Source organism: Agelaius tricolor, unplaced genomic scaffold, assembly GCF_023055355.1.
Source record: "Agelaius tricolor isolate 1412-34295 unplaced genomic scaffold, bAgeTri1.0.p SCAF_1, whole genome shotgun sequence".
NCBI lineage: Eukaryota > Metazoa > Chordata > Aves > Passeriformes > Icteridae > Agelaius > Agelaius tricolor.
Window position 1 is genome coordinate 78,630,173 of NW_027269261.1, and position 23,274 is coordinate 78,653,446.

The window sequence follows — 23,274 nt, forward strand, 5'->3', positions numbered from 1 at the left end:
GATCAGAACAACCCCTGCAGTGCTACAGGCTGAAGAAAAGTGGCTGGAAAGCTGCTCATGAGAAAAGGACTTGAGGGTGCTGGTCAACAGCAGCTGAACATGAGCCAGGGTATGTTCAGGTGGCCAAGAAGGCCAATGACATCCTGGCCTGTATCAGCAATGGTGGGGCAGCAGGACCAGGGCAGTGATTATCACTCTGTACTCGGCACTGGTGAGGCTGCACCTCAAGTGCTGTGTCCAATTCTGGGCTCCTCTCTGCAAGAAAAACTTTGAGGAGCTGGAGGGGGTTCAGAGATGGGCAATGGAGCTGGCAAAAGTTCTGGGACACAATTCTGATAAGGAGCATCTGGGGCAGCTGGGAGTGTTTATCCTGGAGAAAAGAGGGCTCAGGGGAGCCCTTATCACTCTCTAAGACTGCCTGAAAGGAGGTTGTAACCAGATGGGGGTCAGTCTCTTCTCTCAAGTGAAAAGAGATAGGACAAGAGTAAATGACCTCAAGTTGTGTCAGGGTAGATTGGATATTAGATTGGACTTCTTAAAAGAAGTCATTATCTCTTTGGGAAATCCAAAAGAGGGCACCAGAGTTTCAAAGCTTGTCAAAATACAGCAAGTCTCATGCAGCATCTAAATTGTTCAACTATTTTAAATAGGTGTTGCACTTTTATATCTAAGATCTTCTCCAGATATATTTATTCATTCTGAAAACTGCCAATTTCATAAAGTCAAGCAGATGTTTTTGAACATGTACCCATTCAGCACAGAAACACATTTATCCTGAAGACTTTCTTCCAAGAAGCAATTGATAGGAAAAAGAAGGAGGTCCAATTCTTAGATTTATAAAATAATTGTACTGTTACAGTCCCAATTTTGAAACCCAGAGTGCTTAGTTATACCAACATTACAAAGGAATACACCGTTCTTTCTCATTCCTGAGCAATACACATGTATGAAAAACTGTACTAAAGAAGTGACAGAGCATAGAGCAAAAACATAGCAATTTCAGAAGCCACAAAAAATGATAATATTAAAAAAAAAAACTCCATTGTGGTATATTGTCAATAAGGTTGCTTTCTCCTTCTGCTACAACAGTGTTTGTTGAGATAGCTGGCTCTACCAGTCTCCAACATTGTTAAACCCCAAACATTATTTATTTTTAGAATTGGAAACATCCAGTAGAGCTCATGGTTTTCATGACATCTGTTCAGAGCTGAATAAAACTGAATATTGATATTAATGAGCAATATGATGGAAGAGTGAGTATAGTTGTTGACATTTAAGAGCAAAACAGGATTAGAATTAAAATTATCTTGACAAACAGGAATAATGGCCTGGGAAAAAATATGGTGAAATTAATCACTGCAAAGTATATATTTAAGTTAAGCAATGTGAAATAGGAAGACCTGGTTACGAAGCAGAAGTAGGTAAAGACTGAGAACTATTGTGCTTCAGATTCTACACTGCAGTAGTATAATGTTATGGTGGAAAAATTAAGGTCACACTCAGATGGATGAATTGGTGTTTCACGTGTAAGACACCTAAAATAGAGTTTGTACTCTTCCCCCCCCCCCTTTCTCTCTCTCTCTCTCTCCCCCCTCCCTCTCCTCCTCCCCTCCTCTCCCCCCGAAAGAGTTATTTCTGTTCACCTCATTCACTATTTTGTATCCGACTCGCAATTTAAGTATCTTTTTGAGTACTTGAAAATTGATTGGTTAAACCTACTTCTCAGCTGCTGCAGGCTGAAGTTTTTCAATGAATCTCTGACACACATTCCTACAGATTAGACATTAGCATTGGGTAGCTAACAGTTTGGAACAGAATTTAATAAGAAGAGAGGACAGACTATAAAGTAATGTGCAGGACAATCTGACCAGCACCCAGATGAACTCTTCTATAGCCATTCTCTCTAGTCATTCAGGCTTGTACTTCCCTTTCCTTATCTTTGGCCCTTCCACTAAAAATTCCATAATATGTTTTGCACAACTCCACATGCCCTCTTAAATATCCCATAATATGAGGATACTTTCCAAAGAGACCCATGAACATCTTGTTTCACTTGTCTTGTCAGCTACAAACTTAAGGTTGAATGTCATCAAGCCTGTCTATGAATGAATGTGTTCCTCAATAGCCCAGAATTCAGCAACACAAAACATTTCATCTTTCTTATTGTTATCTCCAACATTAGGATTTTATTTATTATTTTCTTTACTGTTTTTTGGTCTTTTTTTTTAATGCTGACTCCTTGCTAAGCAGAAATCCTTACAAATTTGGTATAGCAGTTCCTTCCTATTCCCTGGTAAGGATGTGATTCTGATTTTATTGATGTAGACAGATTCTCCTTGATTAGATGGGATTTTGACTCATTTCTGCAGTAACTGTCTGTCAAGTTCCCTTTTAGTTACAATCTTTGAAGGTAACCAAAATTTGTCTAAGGCTGAGCATACGGATCTAATTGCACTTTCTTTGAGCAAAGGGTGGAATAGATAACTTCCTGAGCAACCTTTCAACTAAATTAGTGCATAATTGAATTTATTTATTTATTTTACAGTCTAGACTTTAGACATCTGTTATTTCTGCTGAGAAATGACTGTTTTTTACTACATCGTGAGCACTGCAATGAGGATGTCTCTCTAAAACAGGTGTTATTCCTTCCTTTCTTCCTTCTTTCTTGCCTTCCTTTTTTTCTTTTCTATTTCATATAGCACAAATATCAAATAAAGTCTATGCACTGTTGTTGTCTGATATAATGTCCATTTCAATCTGTATATATTACTAATGCATATAACCTAACCACACAAACACATTCTGCATTCCATTAAGGTTTCAGCCTATCTGACATATTCCAGAGCTAGATTTTCCTTCAGTGGGTGGAAATGTTTATGCGTGTGCAAGCACAGAGAGCTGGTAACAACCTCATGGAGGACTGAATATTGTCTCCTTGTATCATATAATCCCTGCCAGCAGACTCAATTTGCCTATGTGCAGCATTTGATGACATAGCCATGCTGTTCCTAAGCCCAGAGCAAATATGTTTTCTTTATATAGAACTCTATCAGGAAAACATATCAGATGACTGATTTAGTGATGCTTTACAAGTGTGCCTCAGCATTTATCAGGCAAGATATTCTCATTAAAGCCTTTAAAGATTGTTTTATATGTGGGTATATATATACATACATGTGCCACCGTACCAATGAAGTCATCTATACTTTTAAAACGGAAGGATCCCTTGTTTGTTATTTAATACAGGAAAGACCCCTTTCCCAATAGGTAACAAAACACCAACACCCTCTTTTGGAGGTTAAAAGAGTTTAGCCATATGAATTTCACAATCCGAAGAAAAAAGGTAACTAGCTTTTTGTGTGTATTAGTACAGATCTAATTATGACTTGTGATGAGTACTGTCTCCATCTCCAGGTGCACATAGCAATGTTAGCAGTCTGAGTAATAACTGATAAATGTACACAACCTTATGCTCATGCTCAAAAAAAATGCATTAAAAAAAAAATAAAACAAAAAACCGAAAAAACAGATAACAAAGTGATGATGAGCCAGCAATGTGCGATTGCAGCCATGAAGGCGATCGGCATCGTGGCCTGCATTCAGCAGAGGGTTGTCAGCAGTCCAAGAGAAGTGATTCTTCTCCTCTACTCAGCTGTGGTGACATACATGTGGAGCACTGTGCTCAGTTCTTGGTCTTCCAGTTCAGCAGTGACACAAACATCCTGGAGTATGTCCAGCAAAATGTCATGGAGATGACCAAGGGATTGAAGCATCTGACATATGAGAGGCTGATAGAGCTGGCATTGTTCAGCCAGGAGAAGAGAAGGCTCAGTGTGCATAAATACCTGAGGAGGAAGACAAGAAGATGGGAGTCAGGGTCTCAGTAGTATGCAGTGACAGGACAAATGGCAGTGGACAGAAACTGGAATACACAAAATTCTATTTAAACACAAGAAAAAAGTATTCATGAGGTGGTGATCTGACAGTAGAACAAGTTACTCAGAGAGTTTCAGTGTCTATTCTTAGGAATAATCAATGCCCATGAAAAACTTGCTCTAGCTGACCTTACTCTAAACAACAGGGTTTGACTAGATGATCTCCAGAGTCTTTTCAAGCCTTTACTGTTCAGTGAGTCTCATATACAAATACATGCACAAGCATGCACTTTTTACATATTCTTCATGCAAATTATCAAATATTATAATACTGATCTCTCAGTAGGACTATAATGTTGCTAAACACTTTAGACATTTATTTTATATTATTTTTGTATGAAGTTCATGTCGTATTTGTCTACACAGTGTTCTGGTGAACAGGCATACACCAGGACAGCATTTTCCAGGTGTAAGAGCTTCCAGTACTTTCAAGTAAACAAAACTCATTGTCTGCTTTCAGGGCAGATAGAGGACACTGCTGGTGTCCTAGATTTACCTTACAGCTCTCAAATCTCCACAAAAACACACAATTAGTATAGTCTGCTGGAAAAAAAAAAAAAAAAGTGGCAAATTCATTCCATTATAACAAAGTAATTAAATCAGATATCTTTGTTCAGTCTTAGAAATGGCCCCTAACACCAATCAGAGAGAGCAGCAAACACAAATAAACACCAGTCTCTCTCTCCTGCACTGTTCTTTTTCCTCACTTGAAAGACTAGGGCAAATGGAATAAATCAGAGTCTGATGTTCAGCTCCTGACGCTGCTAGAATTTTCCTCCGCCTTCTAAGCCAGAGACTCTTTTGTTTTTGTTAGGCAAGATATTGCCACAACAGAGTAGTAGTTTACTATACATATTTCTTAATCTTGTAGGAAAGAGTAAATATTCTGTTGTACTCAGAATGTAAGGTCATTTATCTGAATTTCTCTTAGCTTGGCTACATCACATTAGAGATATGTGGGCAGACGAAAGATTTTATTTTTCTTTTTTTCCAGCTTGTCTTCCCACATGGTTTTTCCTTCAAAAAATTCCCTTTACACATTGTAACAAAAAGATAAATTGCTATAATTAAGCAGCTCCTCTGCAGATTTTTCTCTCTTCTTTAATATGTAGTATGATCTTTATTCAGTGATTTTCTTCAGAGACAAAAATCCAAATTGTGGGATATAACCGAGGCAGTATGGCATTTTCCATGAGGAAAAATCTGGAATATATCCTTAAGCGCTGTTAGTTTTTCTTTCTATCAAAGAGTCCTTTCCTTAGGGAGAAGACATAAGTTAGTTGGATTTGTTCTATTCAGAACAGTGACAGTGCATTAAAGCCCAGTGGTTAAGATTTTCACTCACCTCTTGTTTGTCAAAAGAATACTCTGACCTGTAAACTACAGCATGAGGAACAGAAGGGGGAAGGAAAAGTGCCACCTGCTGTGTCTTATTTCTCCAGCTACAATTGAATTATTTCAGAATGACAACTGTAAGACTCAGAGGGTTGGTGACATGGGACAAATGACAGTGATTTCTATAGCTTAGTGAGCAAAATTTTCAGAAGGGACATGACAGATCACAGCTGTAGGTTTTTCTCCCTGTATTACTGGTATGGTGCATTTCATTGTTTATTTATATTTTTATTTTTTTGACAGAAGGGCAAATGACAAAGTTAATGCCTCATTCCACAAACAGTACCATGGAGGTCAGGATGGCAATGCACTGTATAATGCTATTGTATTCATGTTCCAGGATCAAAAACTGTGTGAGGAAGCAGTTTCTAAAAATCAGATGTTAAAAGTTTACCCTCTCTGATTGTTTGCCTGCTCTTTCAAAGTCTGCTGGATCATCCCTTCTACTCAGATTTTTGTTTTGTTAAGCTCTGCATTCACTGAAAATTGCATTAAATCTGGAAGGGTTGGTTTCTTGTCTGTTTGTTAAAGTACAGAATTGTTCCTTTAAATACATTTTGAAACTGCTGCATCTATGCCCTTCCAGTGTTTCACAGGATTGTTGAGGATGAAATGGACTTGAGGAGACCTTCTAGTCCAACTCCCTTACTCCATGAGGATCACTTAGAGCAGGTCATGCAGGACTGCCCAGTGCGCTTTGAATATCCCCAAGGATAGAGACTCCACAACCTCTCTGGAAAACCTTTCCCAGTGCTCAGTCACTCCCACAGGAAAAAGTGAATGCGATGGGTTAAATGTCATGTTTTTTTAATTTGTGCCTGTTGTGTCTGGTCCTGTCAGTAGCACTGAGAAGAGCCTGGTTCCTGCATCTTCTTTCTGTCCTGATGGTTATTTTCTTTAGGTTTCCCTGATTCAGGGTAAACTGTCACAGTTCTCTCAGCCTTTCCTTATAAGGAGAGATGCTTTCATACCTTCGTGATCTTTGTGGTCCTGCACTGGAAACACTTCAGTAAGAACATATCTTACTTGTGCTGGGGAGCCAAGAACTGGACCCAGAACTCACCAGTGCTGAGCAGAGAGCAAAATTCAGCTTCCTCAATCTGCTGTCAGCAGATGTCTTCCTAGAGCTTGAGGTGGGGCTGACCAGCCTGAAGTTCCCTTAATCTTTCTTCTTGCCCTTCTCAAAGATAACAGCCACAATTTCTTTCTTATATAATATATAATTTTGTATTATTTTCTCTAAACTACAATTCAGAGGTATAAATACAGACAGAAAAGAGCATTATAAAAATAAATTTGTCTGTTTATATGAACTCCTGGCCTTTCTATTTGCCTGAGGAGCCAGAACCTGTCACGTAGCATCAGTGATTGTGTCTATACTGCTATTCTAACTGTGCCTGGGAGTGTGCACAGGCACTGGAAAATCCCTGTTATATCATGAGTTCTTCAGGATGGATGTGGTACTGTCTAGGCCACCTTGTACTGTCCCAAACACTCTCCAGGCAGAATTCAAGAGGAAAAGAACAGTGTATGACCATTCCCATTACTTGGTTTACATACAGCTCAACCTATTTTAGGGCTAAAAACATTTGTTAACAGAAAATGTAAGTTTAATGACAAAGAATTGTCTATTCACCTTTAATTTACTAATTGAAATATAGCCAATGTTTTGTTTGTTTGTTGTTTTTTTTCCAAATAAGTTTTTTAGAAACAAAATCATAAAGGCCATTGTGAAAGAATAAAAACAGAGTTTCACCCACATTTTACCCTTTTCAATACAAAGATATGTTGCAGGACTGGCTAAAGTTCAGTGTAATACAAAAATCTTGTTATCCTTTGCAAGGTCAAAGATTTTGCAACCAGTCTATGTATTGACATACAATAACCTGCAAATGACTGGGACTTTCTGCACATGCTTCACGTGCAGTAATTATTTTCTTTAAAGAAACAGAGTTTAAGACATATCAGATCAAAGAACAAGTAGGAAATTATAATTGTAAACCTGAATAATCACTGTGATATTTTTAATGCTCTTCTATATGCCTATAGTGCTTTTTGTGTAAAAGACATGATCCTAAGTATATCTTTGAATAGAATATTGTGGAGATCAACTAAAAATATAGGGAACATTTATATACAGCAACAGAGAAAATTAGTCTGTGATGTTTTTCAATGTGCAAACTCTTCAGGAAGGGAATGTGAAGTCTCTGAGTTTTGAAAAGATGTGAATATACTAAAAAATGCTGCAGATCAATAGCAAGTTCATCAAATTTCTTCTTTTTCTGATGTCTCTGTATTTAGCAATAATTCTTCCTAACCTTTTGGAACAGATGAGAATGGAAAGGTAATTGCTTCTAGTAATAAAAAGAAAAAAAATTCTGATCTAAACCTCTGTTTTCAGCTAGGTGTGCCTTAGCCCTACAAATTTCTCCATTCCATTAGGAAATTACTGGTTTTGGAAGTTTGTTCCTTTTCAAATTTCTCTTTAGTATATCAGAGAGAAGTTATGAGATTGTGTAGGCCTCCAGTGAATCCACGTTTCAGACTTTTTCTGACAACGCGGTCACAACAATACTCCCTAGAGTTGCAAAGCAACACAAACTACATGTCTCCAGGTCTCCATGAGAGATGGAAAGCATTCAGTAGCTTTATGTGCCAAACACAGCACATGCTCTTACATGGATCACAGGGAAAATCATAATTCATAAAATGAACTGAGATAAAGATTTGAGTTTGGTTTTTCCCCTCTTTTTTTTTCCCCATATATGTAAAAGAATGCTTAAATTACTGCTGAATCTAGAAAAATATAATTACAGCAGAGGTGTGAGCTATAAAACATACATCTAACAGAAAAAGGTAAAAATACTTGGCCAGAGGCAGCAGTTTTCCTGTCTTGAAGTGATTTGGCTCTGCAGAGCTTGCATCCATACAGATAAACTCTCTTATAGTTCAAATATCATGGCATCATTCAAGGCAACAACTGGAAATTGTTCCTGGCTCACAGTAACCCTCCAGGCATTCTAGGGTCTGCAGGTGAGAATAATAGTTGTCTTCAGCCAAAAAACCAAAACAAAACAGGACAAAAAAAAGTACAAACAACTTATCAGTATGAGCAATTCACTTCAGAATCTGGGAAATCATTAGTTTAAAAACAAAGTTTATGGTGTGAAAGCAGATTTTGTTATTACAGTGTATTGGAAAATGGTCTGAGGGAATGGTGGAAATTGTCGGGCCATTCTTACTTACCAGATCATGTCAATCATAGAGAAGCATTTGAGTAACTTGTCTTCTTCAGAAAAAGTTTCCTCTATGATTAAGAAAAATATGGTTTCCAACAAGACAGAAATCAGAGTCTTCTGAATCCTCAATAGATGGACCTAAGAGTATCAAGTCCATACCTAAACTTCCCATCCATGATTTGCTAGGACTGTGCAGGCTCATGTGGTAATTTTCCGAGCAACAAGCATTTCATTTCAGGAGGCAAGGACCAGTTCCCAAAAACAATTTCACTAAGGTCCTGTATCAAACTGAACTATACATGGTAGCTTTGTTTCGAATTCCATCTGGATGAGCAAATCAGTTTATATGTTTCCCTTTCCTATTAAAGTGATGAAATAAAAAATAGGGCTTCCTTATGTTTTATATCAGTAATAGCCTTTTGATGATACTTGTCATCCTGCAGTGAAGTGTAAACACAATAAATTTAACTGTAGAGTGAAGATAATCTAAACAAAAAAAGTGGAATAATATTCTCTTCTTCCATATAATCAGAAATTGTACTGTTGCATGAGACAGGAATGCAATAACATCCCATACAATATTAAATATATGTATTTTAATATGGCTTAGAAGTTCACACAAATTGCATTTTTTGGTGATATAAAGCATAAACACTTTGAGAAAATAATCATATTACTGAGAGAAGTTGCTTTGGGAGTGAATTTTCTGCAAAAATATTTTCCTGGCTAAAACATAAAACACTAAAGAAAAGCAGGGATAATGAATATTCTTTATTCTGTCCTGTGAACCTCATGATACAATTCAATGTTCCAATGAAAGAAAATGGATGACTTCAGAATAATATAGCAATGTTTAATGCCATAATCTATAAACAGTAGGAGTAGATATATATAAAAATCTAAAACACAGAGTAGGGAAGGAATAAGGACAAAGATGCATATAGGTATCTTGGGGGAAAAAAAATTACCTATTTCAGCTATTTGAATCTGCATATTCACAACTCCTAGATAATTTTATATTCCTTTGTACAAGGATGTCCTGGACTCTTCCTGAGTAAGATTTCTCTCTTTCTAACAGGGTATGCAAACTGGATTATGTTTTTGTGATTTGTAAGACATTTAGAAAAATAAAATTACAATCTATTAAACCAAATATTAATTTGTTTTGCAAGTCCTCCCTTTTTTTTAATGTGTTGATACAAGATACTTTTTTTTTTAGTTTCTTCACAATCACTCTTTTGCTGCTGTTGTTCTGTACCTTAACTTCATTTTACCTTCTTATAAATGTATTTACCTGTAGCTTGGAAAAATGTCAAACAGGAATTTCACTACTTTCATCTCATCAAGTGTTGAAAGAGAGTCAATTAAATTTCTAGGGACAGTTGCCACTCTTGAGTGGGAGTTAACAGTATATCCACCCACTACATATCCTGTATTCAGATTACTTCCAGCTTTTTTTATAAACCCTGAAAGAGCAATGCAACACTGACAGCAATAAAACTTAACCTTCAAGGAACTTAACCTTCAATTGACAATGTAAGGATGAGTCAGGGATACTGTGGAATCAGTGCAGTGAGGGAACTACAGGGACTACGAGAAATATCAATGCGTTTCTTGATGAATTCTCCCTGAATATGAATAATGTTGGGGATACCCCACAGCAAAATTGTTCCAATGATACGCCAACTCAAAAGTGTTGTCAGCCATTCTTCCTAAGGAAGAGAAGTGGATTGCCTAGGCTTCATCCCTAATTCATTTCATCTTTCTCACAGACACAGATAATCTTTAAAGTCTTCTATTTCAAGAGCTGTGCATTACCCCATGTGTAATTAAAAACTCAAACTAAGGAATCTTTTCAGCTCTTTCTTCCCCTGTGTTAGTAATTTGCCTTTATGTGCTCTTTGTCCTACTTTACTTTTCCAACTTTAAACTATTTTATTATTCTTAGTAGCCACCATAACATAATTCTGTTTATCTGCACGGAGTATATTTTCTTTGTCTCTAACAGGTGCACTACAGAAATTGTAATATTTTATTGGGGATTTTTTATCTAAAAGATTTAGAGAGAGAGAATTGTATTATGTTTCTACCATTGTAGCTCACAATGTTTGCTTTGCTTTCCTAAAACTAATGAATTCAAGGGAAGAACTGCATTTTTTTCTACATTCTGATGTTTAATTTACACTTGATTTGTATAGTCCTTCAGCATTAAAGAGTGCACCGATATATGCAATGCTTCACCTTAGCTATAGAAATTTATCTTTTTAAAATTGTAATACAGGTTAGTTTCTGTTGCAGCCTGGAAGAACTTTTTGCTCTTTCATTTCAATAAGATGCTCACTACCAATGATCAGGTTGATTAAGGTATATTGCTGAGGGATCTTTCATCTTTTTACCTTTACAAATAAATGACCAACTTCAAAACCAAGGGATGAATCCCCCAAGATGGGGAATTAAGGATGACTTCAAGTCATCCTTATACTCTCAAGTATTTGAGAAGACAAATCAGTTTGGTAGTACAATTCTGTCTGAGGTATTTAGATATCTGGGTGGATGCAAGCAGGCACATAAGGGCTGGATGACTGTTACAGCCATAAAACTTAATTTGATGTTTTTAGTAACTATGATTGTCTGAGAAGACCCACAGTATCTCATGTGGCATGATGATCCAGAAGGATACATGATACAGGATATCCTGCAGTTCTTCTGTCATGCTGTCATACTTGTCACACATTTCTGATCCTCTATGGCCTCTCAGCTGACATCATAGGCCTAAATTTAGGTTAGGCAGTAGGACTTTACAGCTGGATAAAGACAAGCAGTTGGCCCTAGAATACAGGTCAGCAATCAACCACCAGCAATGGACCTCAATTTCTTACACACAAGAATTTATGCCCTAAAGTATCTAAGGTACAAAGATACTGGAGTTTTGACAAAGGACTTAAAGCAGACTCAGTCTTGGGAAATTATTACAGGGTGTCACAAGGGTCACTGAATATTTACAGGTAGGCAAGGATTTGTGCCCCATATCCAAATGGACTGAATTTCCTGTATAGTTCTTATTTCACAAATTTTAGTACACTCTTAGCTCCTACTTTGAGCATAATTAGCAGAGTAATGTTGGATATTATGAATCACACATTATGGAGTGCCCCTGGTCTCAGTTCAGTTTCCTACACACAATTTTCTGGAGCTGTTTGACTCCTGCCCAGCACATCTGATATGTACACACAGAGGTGATAGACATGACATAAGAAATACAAGGACATTTGACCATCTCTAGGCATACAGAATAGGATAGGACATCTTAAATGACATTTAAGATGCCTCTTACATTCATTAGACAAAACCTGATCATTGGTAGTGAGAATCTTACTGAAATGTAAGAGAAAAAAGAAATCATTGTGTAAAGCTTCAACAGAAACTGACCTGTACTACAATTTCAGAAAGAAAAATTAAAATAGAAATAGATGAAAATAATGGCCAGCATTGTCCTCAATCTGGGAAATTGAAAGGGGCTTTCTGTACCTGCAATACCTGAAAATTATTTTTATTACTCTATAACTTTATATAGAGAGGAAAAAAAATTTAAAGTCAAACAAGTTTGGGTCAAATTCAGAATTCCAAGTATGATTAAGAAAGTGTACTGTATGGTGAATCTAATAACAAGAAATTAGACATTATGAAAAAGAAAACAGGTACAGCACTACAATAACTATTAAAGCCATGGAGAATGGTTTCTGATGTCCTTTAATAATAACAAAAGTCTAAGTAAAAATTAGAACTTCATGGGGATTCCTCTTCATTCAAATTGATGAATCAAGTGGCAGAATTCTGAGAATTGTCAGGACATTTTTCTGAAAACACATAAGTTATCATTGCTGATTAAAAAAAAAAAACCCATTGTTTAAAACTAAAACCTGCTTGTTTGTTTGTTCAGATGCTCCTTAGGTTTTCTAGGGAAAGCACATAGAGACCATGTCTTATGAAAGAAAGTGTACATTATTTTGTTAAAAATCATATATGTACACTCTCAACCCTGAAATTTATTAATCAAAAATCTGCTTGGAAATACCTCCAATTTTTAGAATATTAGTTGAAATTTAGGTCAGATTCTGTAGTCTGCTTTGTAAAACAGTCAGGGTAGTTTTAGGCATCCCTTTTATTTTGAATGTCTGCCTACATGCCTGGCAATCTGCTATGCTTGCTGTTATTATACATTTTGGCTAGCATTTCTCGGACTAGGAATGTGGTAAGTTTCTTAGAATACTCCTAAGGAGTCACCACACTAAAGTTCTCAGTATTTTTCCTCAATGCCTGACATTCTGCAGACCTCACACTGCAGCAATGGGGATGAAAAACTCAGAGTTAAAGGGTAGTCACAATTTGAAAATAAATTATCAATTTAATTCTTCAGTAAATAAGAGGAAGCAAGTCTCTGTGACTATTACCACCTGTAAGTTGAATTATCAGACACATTATTTTTTTAAAGAAAAATAATAAAATAATTAAATTTACCATCTAGAGGTTGCATGGACAAAGTTTAAGAAAAATTATTTGGCCTACTATGGAAATGGAAGTCAGCATCACAGTAGTCCTTGATAAGGATTTGGAGAAGTAAGACAGAGTGAAGAGCTAGGCTTAGTCATCATATTGAATTAAACTCCACAACCTAACACTTTCAAGCTATTGATAGAAGGCATGAAATACACAAGAAAAAACAAAATTTAATTTCCCTAGGTGAAATTTGAATTTAGTCCCTTATTAATATAAATCTAAAAACATAGCTGGGTCATTAAGTGAAAATTCAATTAAAAAATAATTATTCTTGTCTGTAACATAAGAAAGCACATTTCTAAGGCAATTAATTTATTTTCTTAAAGTTACTACAGATAATTACTTTTACCCAACAATATTTAGCAAGTTTCTTTTATATTATTTTGGTTTTGTTTATAATTTTTTGTTTGTTTATAATTTTTGGAAGTCTCATATTTTAGTATGTCTAGGTTTGGTCTTGTCTATCCTTTTTCTGGCAATTGTCTCTCAATTCCCACTAAAGTTCTTGAGGTTTGGCTTTTTGTAAAGTAAGGCACCAGAATTTCAGATTCTTGAAAAAAAAATTATATCATACTTTTTTTTTTAAAAGCCCATAAAGAAAATGACAGGTTCTTGGAGCAACTTCTTAGAACTGAATTACCCGTTACGGACTTTTAGTTTCTTTGAGATCAGCCCCAAAGTGTTCCTATGACTTCCACAAGACTCAAACCTTCACACTTTTCACTTCAGCTGCAACCTATGCTTCTCTGAAGCTGTCTTCACTGGGCTAGATGTAAAAGAAAATGAACATATAACAAATTAAAACACAAAGCTGGATCAAAACAGTGAAATGTTAATATAGGTCCTGACAGAAAATGAGGTGGAAAGAGAGAGAACTACATCTGACAGAGGGCCAGCTCACTGCTTAGTGCTTCCAGGAGCTCCGACACCGAGGTGGTGCTGCAGTCTGGAACAGGACTACAGCCAAGCAGTAAACTTGATTGAGTTTAGAAGAGTCTCATCATTAAACCAAACTACAAGAGCTGCATCATAAAGACATACATCCCTAAAGGGAAGGAAATAGTGTCATGGAAAAATAAGTGGTTGATGTGCTTTCAATAAGAAAATAATACCTTGGGGAAATAACCCACAAATGTAACAACATAGTGACCAAATATAATACTGATGCCACCCATGAGATTCACAGTAGCTTTGACATCTTTAATTTTGCTTTCATTTGCTTGGGTTTTTTGGCGCACTTCTGAGAACATCTGTATTTGTTTCTATTCCCAATATAAAGCTCATCAGAAATCCCACAACAACCTCTGTAGCCATTTTCAATTACAATGAAAACCTGAAGATACTGTAATCTTATATTCTTTGCTCAAGAAATTGGGTGGGAAATGCTTTGACTGAAAGAGTAGTTACATATTAGGGTTCACATTACTCTTCAGCTACAATTTGGAGATTTTTCCACTATCAAACATGAAGTGTTACATAACATGTGGAAATTTAGGGCTCAAATTATCAGCATTGTTGAGCAGAACACTGATGTTATATTTGAGGAAAAAAAATCAATTTATTAGGTTTCTACCATCAGGTTTTTCTGTTACACATTAATGCTATCTGTCTTCCTACTTACCTTTAGTCATCAGCACCACAAAATATCATCCAAATCAAATATTCTTACCACAGTTTCATACAATTACATACTGAAGCAAATATAAAAATATGTATATTTTGAAATAATCTGTTGATTTTCCCAGTAAGGCTCTCAATGAACTGTAGGAACTGGTACTGACAGATACATTGAGTAATCTAAAACATGGAACTTTTGGTGTTTGTGTTTTTTCCCTACGTTTAGGCCTTAACAAGCCATGATGACTGTAGAGAACAAGCGTATTAAATAACAGTGTCTACACTGAGGAAAGTGTAGCTTTTATTTAAACATGAGAATTTCCATGTTTTATAAACTTACATCAAGATGCACTCATAGGAAAAAAAACCATCCATTTTAAATATTTTCGAGTGAATAGACACCATTGAGTAGACAAATCTTGGAGGAAAAGGCTTTCAGGTGTTACTGATACTTCAGGCAACTATGAATTCCCCCATGCACCTTACATCCTATTACTACAACAGGAAGAAATAATATGGTCAGGAGCAGTCCTCCACCTCCACATCACTGGCAGTGAAGCCAGGAGCAGCTCATATGAGTGAGAGAGAACTGAACCCATGGTGCACCTTTCCCCACATGAGCTCACCCCATCCATAACAAATGTGAAAAAAACCCAAAGAATTGGTTTTTTAAAAAATAAACTCACTGTAGCTTTTCCTCTCAGCAGTGGCCCAGAACGTGACCTACATCCCACACATTAAAGGGATTTTGTCCTTTAGAGGTTGTATGAATGCCTTACTAAGAAAAAGATTTGATTAACTTGTGGTAAAGGACAAGCTCAAACAAAAAAGACAAGGAGGCAAGACTGTGTTCTGCCCTGCAACCTCAGATAAACTAATTTCCCTCTCAGTTTCTGAAAAATAGAACAGGAGTGATAATCAATAATGTTTCACGACCTTCCAGAGGTACTGTGCGCATCAATGCATGGCAATATGATGGGAATCAAGTCTGTGAAGAAACTCCTAATAGCCTTATTTCTGAACTCTGCAGGAGTTTCATGGTCATAACTATCCTGAAAATTTCCATATCAAAATTACCATAAAGTTGTTGTGGTTGTTCTTGCTGTAGGCAGAGAAGGAAAAAGAAACTAAGGAAAAAAATCCTTAAAAAACAATTTTCTGAGCCACTATCTCCCATTTCTATGCACTTAAGAAAGGCTTCAAAAGCCTTGCAAATTAGGCACTCCACCCTGATGTTTTTGTAACACAAGGCTCAGTGCCTCCTAGACTTGGGCCTTGCTCCACATGATGAAGTACAGTGCCACAATGCCACAGTGATGCAATTTCACAACTTCTACTGTGTTTTAGGACTTCTTGAACAAGCAGGATGAAAGAGGAGAGAAAGGGGTCTGAAAGGACAATGGTTGTTCTATGCCCTTTATAATATCCAATAAATACAGACTTATACAGCCAAAAAAAGTCTGAAACTACTTGAACTAAAAAGTTTAAGACACTGAAAAGATTCTGGACATTCCCTGATAATAGCTGCACTAGGTATGGCTAAAACAGTCTAAAGGATAAATTATATGAAGTCTGCTGGGTGCTAATAAATTCCTTTCTGTTTTGAGATGTTTTGAATTAATTGTGCCAACAAAAACTATTCTTTGGCATATGACAGGTATCATTTACCTCATGCAGACCATATCAAAGAGGAAAAGATAGAAAAAGGGGTATACCTGCTGCTCTGTTCATTGTGTCCAGAGACAGGTAGAGTGAGTAAGCACTGCAGAATTTGGCAGTGTGTTCCTACAATTATAGTTAATGATGACTTTGAATGAAAAATCTATGGTGCAGAGAGTTCATAAACTCAGAGAAGCAGCAATAGTGCTTTGCATTCCCAGGCAATACAATTTTTAGACTTCCCAATACAGAACATTTCCACACTGACAATCCCAGCTATGTCCCGTAAATCAATACAGATAATGTAATTCAAATTTTGGCAACTTTCCAGGAAGGCTATGCAGCTCATTGCTGAAGAACATAAAATATTAATTGAATGTGAGACCTTGTATTGTGGAGCTTAATTCTTTCCACTGCTGCTAGATGTATTCACACATTCCACCTGACCTTTCTCGGCTTTCACAGCACGAGGGACTAGCTTGTATTTGCCACCCGCATTGTCCCTTTTATCCATCCCACCAGACATTTAGGTAGCTGAAAATTAGAGCAACATGAAGCTCCAGGAGATGAATTCACAAGCAATGATATGAAATTTTCTTTCAATCTGGAGGCCCATGCAGCTGTGACACTTGGATTTCAAATAAAGCCTCATGAAAATGCCCTCGCAGGGGGTGGTCCAGGGAAGAGGCAAAGGATAAGGCTGGTATCAGGCAATCCTTTCTTTCTTCCCTCTACAAGTGGTCTTCTGAGAGAACAATATTTCTGGGGAAAGAAGAGGGGCTTCTCAATTAGGACACAAGTGTACAAGGTAGCTGGATTTGCTGAGCCACCTGCATTAGCAGAAGAAACTTGGTTCAAGGTTTTGAGATGTAGATTTCCAGATCATCCAAATATTCTTATAATTCATGAAGTGGAAGGTGACAGATACTTTTGAGTAAGTCCTGATTGCTAAGGTTTGCTTTTATGCATGTGCCCTTCTCAAGTAAAATTTCTTATACTGTCTGATTGCATTCTATATTCACAGCATGCAGAACACAAGTGGATTGCTTTAATTTGAATCCTTTGTCATCCTAATAATACTTAGAAAAATTACAGCTCCAGATTTCTGATTGTCAAGGCCCAAAGCAATCCAAAATATGAACCTTGTCACTCAAACAAAATAATCTATTTACAGCCTCTTTTGAGGCCTTTGCATAGAGAGGTAGGTTTATAATTAAAGTAAAGCAAGTTTCTATTGTGTTTTTTTACAAATATATCACTGTTCTGTTAATGACATAGTGACTTTATGTCACTTTATTTTGTGACTCCAAAAGTGAAAACAAATGCATCAAATGCAAACAGAGTGTATGAATTCTCACAACCTTATCCCACCAAAGAGAATTCTCCTTACAAGACAGGCAAAAGCAATGATTTTTTTTACACTCCTGCCCCAGAGGACTTTTTCATTCAATACATATTTACTTAGAGATAAAGTTCAATAGTAATAGTTATTTTACAAATAGTGTCCTACAGTTTATGATTATTAAAGTCAACTAGTCAGCAGAGGGCACTGAAGGGAACATTATAATAGATTTTATTGATATAATCACTGCTGCCACCAACTCCTGATGGCTTGAGGCTCAGTATAAATGAAAGTCCGCAGCCCCTTGTATTTTATTAATATTGTTGTTTTTCTAATAAGAAAGCCATTTACCTGCTGTGTGTGATGAGGTTACTTGACAGATGTTATTCTTTATTTTCCTTTCCCTCTGTGCTTTGGGTTTTGTAGAAATATGAGTGAATAATTTTTTAAAAACTTTTTTGCAACCTTTTCTTTCAGGTATCTGAGAAATTTATATGCAACATGCTCATCACTGTTTCTATCTGAATAATTGCTACTGCTCTTCCCTACCTATTTAGTGACCTATATTACCTTTAAAATGTTGGAATACTTCATTAGTGACCTATAATTCTTCAATCATTGTTGAAACCAGACAATGAATAACAGCTCTTTTCCTTAGGGAAATTGTTGTATTGGTTCAGACCAATGGTATGAAAGTGATTTCATATTTTATTTTGATCTCTTACAGTTTTACACTGGCATTCCATTTAAAGAAAAAGATCTGATATTCCAATATTTATGATGTTTTTCACTGTAACAATTCTTAGTAATTCAAATGAATATTCATAATCATTTGTTATTTTTTGGGAACCTAAATTACTTCCTGTAGTAATGAGCCTCACCATCTAGAGAGGCAATTAATTTCACTTCCCATCAATCCTGGTAACTGCATTTAAAGACTTGTGAGGATACTTCCTGTGACATTATATGTAATATGTATAGTTACATGTATCATGCTAAACCTATTGGGAATGTAATAACTCATCTTGAGTGATCCTGTGATTGTCATTATTTAACAGCACAATTGCATATGAATATTTCTGCAGCATGGATTTTATCTCATCTGCTAGTACCAGAAAAAAACATTTACAAAAACCAAATTTTTGGGGGTTTTTGTCAGGAGTACACTTCCCACAACAGAAAAGGTAGCACAATTTTATAGATCTTTAACTCTCCATGGAAGTAGGTATCACATACTGATTTGTATTGCATGTACACATTCATGTATTACACATACATGTACAGATACATTTATGTATCCCACATTACCCTGCAGTGACACAGGCTGGGCACTCTCCAGTGGGAGCACAGCTCTGCCAAAAAAGGCCCTGGAATCCTCTGGGCACAAGCTGGAGCAGAAAAAACCCAGGCAGCATGATGGTCTAACTGCAACCATGAGCCCAGCCAGGAGATGAAGCGAGGGAACCATCCCCTGCTCTGCTCAGCACTCATTAAACCACACCTGGAACAATGTCCCAGGTTTTGGTCCCTTGAATGGTAGAAAGATGTTGATAAACTTAAAAGATGCTAATGAGTCTGAAGCACATGATTTATGAGCAGAGCTCAAAGCAGCAGAAGTGGAAGAGGGAGCGAAAAAGTGCACACACAGAGTGAGCTGAATAAAACCCCCAAGGCCATGAAAATGTTGAAATCCCCTGGAAAGTAAAACTGCTGAGTTTTCCACAGTTCTAATACCATTCTACTCTGACTTTGAGGCATTTGCAGAAGTCTAAAATCAGTTTTCTATAATCTGTGCCCTACCAGTTATTTTTGAATTATTATTTAATATTTTAATGCTAAATCAACACACTCTTGAGAATCCAAGAAATGTTTCTGTAAATAAACATGTAATTTTGAAAGTGACAAAAGTTTGATGAGTGGAAAAGGATTTTTTCAAAACTCTTACAATATTATTTCAAATGCTATCCCTCATTTATCCACCAAAGGTTGTCACTGTATGCTTCAATATATCTTCAGTAAACAAAACACATAATCGGATTTACCATTGTCTGCAGTTGTCTTCTGTAAAGACCCATATATTTTCATTGCTTGATTATTGGTCAGAGTAAGAATATTTAGTTAATTCACTTAAAGAATAATTCTAATATTACACAGGGGCTATGGCTATATATTGATACAGATTTGAATCCAGGACTAAAACCACCAGTATTCATTTTATCTGTGTGAGGTAGTGTGTAGGTTTCACAGTCCAGAGCCATACCTACGTGTCAGGAGTTTTGCTAACACTCCAAGATGTGTCAAAGCCCTGGGAAATTTCTTTTCTCTCAAAATAATACAAAGGGAAGTTTGTAAGAGAAACAAAGTCACTCTCTGAAAAAAATTAACCAATATGCACCTGCATATTGGATTTTCTCCTATTATCACTATATCCACACCATCCCCTATGGAGACAGCAGCATATTTTGCTACATGCCAGAATAGCTGGCCAGAGATTTGTGAATGGAATATGTAGAAAATACTGAAAATCAGAAATCAAATGATCTTGAAAGAAGAGATTGGATATGAGCATAACTTTGGAAATGGTAAGTGGAACATTTTTCCTTTTTTATTATTAGTGTTGTGCTTTTAGATTCATATTGGAGATAAACATCCAAATATTGTTTTGTTTTTTCACACTTCAGAATGCAATCAGAGTTGTACTATGTATGATTTTTCCAGTCTGTATTCTTAGTTATAAGTGGTATGCAGTTTTCCAAATTGAGTCTCTGCTTTACAAATATAATTTAAATGTCTTCTGCAAATGTGTTAGAAAAGTTAATTTGCATAATAATTTTGGTAAACAGAAAACACTTTCAAATAAAGCATCATTTACAATATTAAGTAAAAGAGATGCTGGCATTAAAATTTCCAAGTGCAATTAGTTTTGAAACCCATTGACTTCCCAAGCACAGTGGGGTTTTAAAGAGTGCAATTAAACCTCATTATGTATAACAAATAATGCCATTATTAACAATATTTTTCAAAGAAAAAAGAGGTTATGTGGTTGAATTAAAATCTAAAATGCTCCAGATATAATAAAAATTACTGCCAAGCTCTGCACACAAGATTAGTTATGTCTGAAAAGGCATGAAGGTGCCAAGTAGAGGACTGAGGGTGAGGAGTCACCTGCCCTGCCTGTCACACAAGGCACAGGTACTGCCAAGCTCTGAGCCTCTGTGGTTGCCACAGCTCAGCTAAACAAGCTCTGCAGAGGAAGTTTAGCTCTGTGGTCTGGTGACTAATATTTGGCTATGGTGAAGACCACAACCTAATGAATATTATATAAATTATATACAGAAATAAATGCCTGTTGCATACACTGAACTGCAGTACCAGAAATTTTGACTTCTTGTGTCTTCTTGGTGCACAAGAGTTATGCAAAACAATCCAGCTAAGGACTGTTTTGGCTTCTGCACAGGAGCCAGTAAGCCTGGTTTAGCCATCATGCTTCATGGATACTGTGAGTCTCTATCTGGTTCCAATGCAAAAGGTTCATTTGGATGGAAATCATCCTGGTATAAACTGAACATCAGAGTTCCATGTGTGCACATGGCTGGAAGTGCCCAGCTCTGCTATGAGAAGCTGTGTAAGTAGGGAAGAGGAAAAAGGGTCTGTACTCTTCTGCCCTACAGTTTGTGTCTGTGTGTGTATGTGTGATTTATAATTGCAAAGTTTGTAAGCACCTAATATTGGAGTTTATCTTTTGTATTATTGCTATTGATTGTGAATGTATGACCTTACTCCTGCTTGCTAAGTGTCTGTCGTTAATAGATCAATAAATCATTTTGATGCTAATTTGATTTAAAACAGAAAACTTGGTAAGTTTTTCCCCATGGCAAACTGGAACCTGGATGTCCCATTTCCAAAATGGTGAAATAACTAACAAGACTTGTGGACAAGACTTGTTATGCTTGGTTGTTCCTGTAGATTTTTAAACTGGCATATTGCATGTATTACTACTGCACATTGACTACAATGCTCATTTTCAATATAGTTTTCAAAAGGACGAACTTCAGAACCATTTAAGTCTATAATGTTCAGGGGTTCTCTCCTGAATACTAAAATGCCTAAATAAGTTACTGAATAAACAATCCTATGTTTAGTTTTCTAGTTTCATAAACAGTTTAGTGAGGTGGCTTTCCAGAGGTAATTTCCTCTTTAGTTTAATTCAAGACAGATGTGCTTTTCTGGTCCTCTTTACTGGAGAGAACTAGACTGTTCAGTTTCTCCACAGTAGAGAAGGTCACTAAGTCTCCATGGAACTGATTAAATATGCCTTAGAATAAGCCATTCTTTTGTCCCATCACAGAGAGCCTGGAACCCAAACTCAGTGTCAAAATTGCCAACAGCTGAAAAATATGTACACAGGTCAACATGAAAGAATAAATTAATAAAATTGAAGAATATAATTTGCAATGTACATAGTAGATTTCTCAGTTTTCCCTGATGCCAAGATATTCTATCCCTGCTATACATTTCTGGCATTTTAATGCCATTAAGCAGAGAATTTTCTGTACCTGTATTTGCTTCTTTTGATCAGATCATGAGAGCCAAGATATATTTCAGGAGAGGACAAAAGAAATTGCACTCTTTTTCAGCAGTTGGAGTGATACAGTTTATTCTAGAGCTCTTCAGGAAGGGGAAGATCTCCCCCTTTATGAGTGTACTGAAACAAACTTGGTATGGCAAGTCTCACTCTCACCAGGACAGGTATTAATATGTCTCAAGGACACAACAGTTTCTGGTGCATGTGATTATTGCATATATTTAGGTCCACTCTCTCTGCTCTCCTGACAAACACATAGAACTTCCTTAGGATCTCCATGAGGCTTTAGTATGTGGACATTTGGATTTGCATTTACACTTCACTTACTTATCAATTGCCTGGTGACATTATCTTAAATGAGTTTAGGGGTTGCTTACCCATGTTTGCAAACATTGCTATTATGCAAGAGCATGCATTCATAAAGCAGATATTTAATTACATTTTAAAGAATATATTCTAGGAGTCACAGGAGCATCCATTGTGCTAATAGACTGTTTAAAACAAACAAGACATTCATAGTTGTTGGAAGATAAAGCCCAACATTTTTAAAAGGATTTTTAGGGTTGGTGTGCAATATACTCCTAAGGGGTCTTTGCACCATGAGACAGTAACTACAACCCAGCTTGAAGTGGCAATACTTAACAAAAACAGAGGGTGAAGATTAAAGTGTATCTGGTATTATAAACAAAAATCTGCCAGTTTTTTTTGGGAAAAAAAAAAGAGTTGCCAACCAGTCAAGCCAGTTGTTGCTGCTAATGTTCTACCTGTTAGTTATTATAATCACGAGTTGTTGTAGCTAATGGCTCCTTTTGTATCAGTAAAGGCCCTCCCTAGGGCTAAGTTAATGGATCTTCTCCCCAGACAGTGAGGGGAGGGGACGTGGGAGGGGGGCATCAGAAGATGCAAAATAACTTCAGGACCAGCATGCCATGGGAAGTATCAAAC